Below are 6,610 nucleotides of genomic sequence, written 5' to 3' on the forward strand. Positions count from 1 at the left end.
ATGTACATTTGTCATTTGAGCATGCTGAGCTTTTGAGACATATCTATGGATTTCGTTTTAGCCTTTGAGCTCTTTTGGTTCCTTTCTTTCGAGTTTGCTGTGTTTATTCTTGCCATATCTTTCTCGCTCTCTCGTTATTATGTCTGTGTTGTCATCAATCACCAAAAAGGGGGAGATTGTAAGCATCTAGGCCCTTAAGGTATGTTTCGGTGATTAATGACAACCATTATTGTGACTAATGAGTTTGTGCAGCTTTATAGATCATTATTGCTCATTTGGTTATATGTCAAAAGAGGCCCCTAATTTTCATTATTCAAAAAGGCGATCTCGGCATTCAACTCATAATGTGTCAAGACTAAGGATCTTTCTAGTCCTAAGTGTCATAAGGTTGAGAAGGACACTTAGGTTAGTATAGGTTTTATAGTTTTGTAGTGATCGCACTATTAAGAGGGGTTTAGGCTTAGTAACTTGAGCATGGACATGGTCATTTGAAAATGGATGCACACAATGGTCACTCAGGTTTCTAGAAGCTCAAATAAGTGGTTCTCAACTTATATCTCAAGAATATTTGGATTTCAATCAAGACTCAAGTCAGAAAAGGCAAAATCAGAAAAATCCTTAACACCGGATTAACCGACGTCTAAAGTTTTCTATACGTCGGTTAAACGAGGTCAGCAGGTCTGGACAAGTCAATACACCGGTTAAACCGACGTTATTTGAAATTTGACGTCGGTGCAGTTGTCCAGAGACTCGGTTTTCAGTTGATCAGTGGACAAATTGACTCACCGGTTAAACCGACGCTATTTGAAATTTGACGTCGGTGCAGTTGTCCAGTGACTTGGTTTTTCAGTTGTTCAATGGATGATTACATTCACCGGTTAAACCGATGCAACGACGGTTAATCTTCCCAAACAGTAACGGCTAGTTTTCAAAAAAGGGAGTTTACATTCACCGGTTAAACCGACGATGACTATTGGAGGGACGTCGGATTAACCGGCGCTACGCAGTTTTTCTGGCAGCTTTTTCTCCAACGGCTCTATTCGTGTGAGCTGCCTATATATACCCTCCAATGGGTCATTCTACCACTCTTGACACCAGGCAACATCCAAACACACATACTATAGTCAAGAGCCACCTTGAGCTTCAACATTTCATACACTTGTTCATTCAATCATTCAAGAAGCAAGATTAAGGACTTGAGTAGAGAGAAGCTTGTGTGCATCCATTCTTGGTGATTGGTTCTTGCTCAAGTGAAGGCCTTAGCTTGTTACTCTTGGTGATTGGCATCACCTAGGCGATCTTGGTGATCGAGGTGATTCTCGCGGAGCTTGCCAAGGATTGTGGAAGCCCGGAGAAGAGATTTGTACGTGGCTTGATCTCCACCACACCGGGATGGTGAACGGAGACTCTTAGTGAGCGCCCTCGTCTTGGTGACTTGGGAGGTGACAATACTCTTTGTGAGTGTCACAACGTGGATTAGGGGTGTGTGCCAACACATCGATACCACGGGAAAAATCCGGTTGTCCCTTGTCCACTTTACTTTTTCAAGCATTATCTTTCATGCAATTCATTCATGTGCTTGATTTAGGAATCACTAGTTAGATCTACCTTGCTAGGCTTTATCTCTTTTCATCTTAACTAGCTTGTGTAGGTTGTTTAGTTATCCGGTTGGTGAATTGGAGCCTTTCTAGTTTTTGCATAGGTTAAGGTTGTTTTACCTTGTTTTAGAAATTGAAAAAGGCCCAATTCACCCCCCCCTCTTGGTCCATCGATCCTTTCAGCCCCGTATCTGTTACTATTGCCATTTTGTTGTTGGGGAAGCGAAGAGGAGAGGAGAAGAGGATAGGATTGGTGAAATAAATATCTGCATCTGCGGCACGGCGGCGGAACCGGCTCGGAGTCGGATCTCTCTCCAAATTGATAAAAGCGGACGAGAGCCAAACCAGAGGAGGGAACCCTAACTAAACCTCACCGAGGTCTAACTGGAAAACGAGGGAAGGGGATGGAGAGTGACGACGCCGGCCGCCGGCGGCCAGACGAGGCGGAGGAGTCGTCGGACGAAGACGGCGACGAGTCGGGTATGCTAGCTTGGAGCTGGGACGGGATAAACTGCGCATTGCTTGACTGATGTAAGCATGGTGACGGATCCATCTACAGGGGCACCCAATTTTGGCACAGGTTCTATCATGTCGCCGATACCAGAGAGAGTACGCCTCCCATCCCCTGCCTCTCTTCCTCTCATATCCCGCATGCACAAGTTTCATCATTTATCAAATTTAGCAATTTTATATCAATTCTTCAACTCTATTCGTAATACATTACCATATTAATACGGAATTCGACTTTTTTTTATTATATATCAAGTTGTACTACTCCCTTAGTACATTGTGATTTCGGTATAAAATTCTATTCTTTGGTATCAAACCATTCTACTTTATGCTTAGTATGTTATGGAACTGATAGCATCTTCATGGGTTAGAAAAATGCTGGGAATTCATTAATGAACACACTTTCAAAAGTTTAAAATGAGTAGAATTTTGTGCCCATGGCAGTGCATTGTGCGCTAATTCAAACCATGCTTCTATCTATAATCTACCCTCTTGGATTTTATTTTTCTTTTTTTATTTCCTTTTGATACAAAGTTGGGGCTGATTTTTTTTCATATCCTTATGCATGATTCTCTATTGCTGCTCAGCCCTTCTGAAGCCAATGATGATGTCGACTCCAACCGACTGCCAGCCAAACATGTGGGCTTGCAAAGTTCACCGCGGATGTGCCATGATGCAGATCTTCTCTCTCAAGCTGGCTCATACTAGTGCTGCCACTGATGGTCCAGTTCAGCTGTATGGATTCTTGGCTGTCCGGGATCGCTTGAACCCATTGCGTAACTACATCTTCAACCGCACCAGGGAGGACCCTTTCATTGTGCGGCGACAGGGTGGCAATTCCAGTTCGTTTATACAAATGGCTGGCCCCAAGAGAGGCATCGAGATGAGAGCTTCTGTGCTCATTGAGTATGACATGAAGATCAAGAGAGGAGGGGGACAGGAAAACGATTTGCAGCTCATCGACGGAGCTGCGTGTTTCAGCGAATTGGTCTCACTACACCGTAGAGTTTATACACAGCGGATTGAGGGTGATTGTGGTGCGGTGGACATATGTTTCGCTCTTCTCCGCAATGCGGTGGAGGCCACAAGTTGGGATATCACAAATGCATCATGCTAGTGGCATAGATCTCTCCCTGAGTTGTCATGTTAGTCGAATGCCCCCCAAAATTGAGCTCTTTCAAGGTGTTATTGCTGAGCCATGTGACCTAAACAAGTTTGTGGTTGCTGTGGTGAGGGGTTCTGCAATGATTGTCTACCTCACCGTTGGCCAGATAGGTGGTTCGGATCGTGCTCGTCCATGCTATGCATTCAGAGCTAATGCGCATGGATTTGACGTGCAAGAGTTCAAACTTGTTTTTGCCACTATACTGGTGATGGTGTCCTGGTCAACTTTGGTCCCATTTAGCCCATGGCCTTTTTGTAATCTAAATATACACAAAAATTAATGATATTTATGTGGATCTACTACTGGCAAATGTTCGGTCGTTTCGATTGAGCACATTTTTAAGTTCACTTGTTTTTAGCATAGGTTAACAGTCGTAACATGTAAGTCTTGTATATAGTGTGACAGTTCTTATTTACTTATAGAATTGAAGCTCCTTATATAAGTTTGTATTTGTACGAGTTTTGTCTGAGCTCGTGTTGGCTATAAGGATCCATGGTTGTTGTCAGAACCAAGAAACAATATCTTCATAAGAAAATAATAGAAACCAGTAGGTGTATTGATAAGCGAAGTTCCTGGGAAGATAAAGGTGATCTCTCTGTAACTCTTGTAGTTTTATAAGAAGTTCACTGCAAAAGATTCTTGATGTATCTGGAGGGAAGAAAATAAGAAAGTATGGTATGATAGGCTCATATGAGTTGAAGTGTCTAACAGCAGTCCTGTTTCATACCTTTTTTGGAGGATATCTGCTCCTAGATTTTATCCTGTCTTATTCAATTCGTAAGAACATTTTTTTTGGGGGGTGGAGAAGAATGTGCTGTAACAAAGAGCCGAACTTGCTGCTTGATGGTGCTCTTCAATGACCTGATTGCTTTGATGATGAACTTAGAAGAAAAGAAATGAGAAGGGTTATAAACTTTTGGCTTCTACATTTAGAATAATTTTTTGTCATCATTGATCTAAGATTGCAGATAGTCAATTACCTGTTTCAACTGGAACCTCTGGTGCCCCTTTTCTTTTTGTTGATATGATCCTGAATTTTGGTGATTCTGTTTTTTTGCCCCTTCAGTAAATGTTTTTGCCTCCATGACTTTCTGCAATCTACAGAATATAGCCATGAGATAATATTAGGGGAAAGAATCCCGATGAATGACAATTTATGTGCAGTCTATTGCGTAGGGTTTTGAGTTTTAAAGTATCTATTCCATGCACAGGGTACAAAATCCTTAAAATGGGTCTGCTTTATATGTTGTAGACTGGCAGAAATTAGCATTACATGCTGAAGACTAATGTACCACTTTCCTGATGCTCCCTGGCTGTCTGCTGGTTTTAAATTTGCAAGTTTCTGAAACTGACTTTCCGACATCAAGGGAAATACTCCTAAGACAGACATCATACATAGATAACCAAAACACAGGCGCTGTACAGCTGAGAAATTATATGATGAACGGTATTATAATTTTCATACGGTTTCGTAGAACGTCAATTAATCTCTGTTCATCATATTTTCCCCTAATGGCTGGTATGTTCGTTCAAATTGAAATATTTTTCCAGCATATTAGCACAAATAGCTAGCAGCAAAGGTATGTTCATGCTGAAATATTCTTGCATGCTCAGGTATCCAGCTCAAAACACTAATGTATTTTGTCAACAGGGCAGGCAATGTTTAGTGGAATTTTTTCCATGATTCCATCTCATAAAATGAGGGACTGAAATGAGCACAAAACAACCTAACAAACAAGCAGTACGAGAAAGGTATTGTATTTCTTTTTCCACCTGCCAATTTGTACACAGGCAAACGCACCAATGTGCCTTCACCTACATGGCATGCATGAGCCAAACCCAAAATGTAATTGGGAACTGCAATGAGCCAATAAATGGAGTAAACTTTTTCACTCGCAACAAATTAACCTTCTCAACAATGAGGGAGGTTCAGCAGCAGAAGCCCTCATCTGTTAGACATGTCAATGTTGCTGGATAGTAAGCTACATCATGCACAAGTTGTGCAACAACAGAAACACTGAACAGAGGGGTCAAGCTCTTACACAGTCCATTCTCAACTCCTCACTGGCTTGATGATGGAGCACCTCCTATCATTTGGTCCTTGAAAGTGCGCAGCAACTCCTCCCTCATGGTCGAAACTCTCGCCGCATTGACATCCGCTAGCACCGCCGGGAACCAAGAGTTGCTGCTACCATTACGCCCCCTGTCCCTCCACCAGGTGCAGATGGCCTGGGACACTGCCAGGACGTAGAGGCCGCAGTCATTGCTGCCTGTCTCCCGAAGCGGGGTGGGGCCTTCCATGAGTGGTGGGTTCCCGCGGAGCAGTGGCCGGAGCGTGTCAGCGAGCCGGCGCGCGTGTGGGAGGTTGACCCTGCCCATGCTACCGTGGTTCGGGCCGCGAGGTGCGTAATACCCTATGTCCTGTGTGGTGGTTTGTATTGCCTTGGGTGTAGATTGACCTTGATGATCTGTTTTGAGAGGGTCCCTGTCCCCCCTTATATATCCGGAAGGTCAGGGTTATAAGAATCCTAACCGATACCAGCCAAGGAGTCGTACCAGAACAAATCTCAAGTAGATTCCCTCTGTACCCACTAGCTTTATCTCTTATTCATTCGAGATAAATAAGAGATAAATGAGATAAATAAGAGATAAAACGGACTTAATCTCTTAAGCATGTTTAAACTACGTTACATACACAGTCCCGTGGCCCCGGGTCTGACAAGCCCCCGAGCTCTTCGTAGCTGAGTACTGCAGGCTTCTCGAGTACTTTCGATATAGTCCTCGGCTTCTTCTGAAGCTCCATTTTAATGTTCTTCTTCGAGTACTTACTTAGCTGCATCGAAGCTATGAGGTGCTCATGCCCCGAATCATTTCTTTGGTATGGTGTGCGATTGAAAAATCGCACTCCATATGGAGTAGTCCCCGAGCGTTAGGTTGAATCGGAGAATCAGGTTGAGGGTCGCATTAGTCTTGAATCTTTTTTACTTACTTTTTCAAACAAATTTGAAAAAATAAGTAGTCGATGCCACGTACCCCGCAGCCCCCCGAGCCTTGAATCCAAATCTCTCAAATTTGGAAATAAGGATCCAAAAGTCGTGGCATGCAGTGTAAAAATGCCCACATGGTAAATTACCAGTGTGATGGTACAAATGATGGAAGTTAGATCTGGAATTCGAAAAACCTCATTTTTCGGGACAATTAACCCTGAAAAAATGATTAATCAAATACTTTGTCTAAACAATCCACCAAATGACCCCTCATATTCCGAATATTCCCTGAAACGACTCTTCAATTTCGAAACAGTAGAACTTTATCCTAACCGCTGGTTATTTAACCC

The 6,610-nt window shown here is 42.9% G+C and overlaps 1 pseudogene; it reads left to right on the forward strand.

Annotated features, from left to right (window-relative positions):
- The first annotated feature begins 1,807 nt into the window (after positions 1-1,807).
- LOC112902078 lies at positions 1,808-4,153 on the forward strand (annotated as a pseudogene).
- The last annotated feature ends 2,457 nt before the right edge of the window (positions 4,154-6,610 follow it).

Source organism: Panicum hallii, chromosome 8, assembly GCF_002211085.1.
Source record: "Panicum hallii strain FIL2 chromosome 8, PHallii_v3.1, whole genome shotgun sequence".
Lineage (NCBI taxonomy): Eukaryota > Viridiplantae > Streptophyta > Magnoliopsida > Poales > Poaceae > Panicum > Panicum hallii.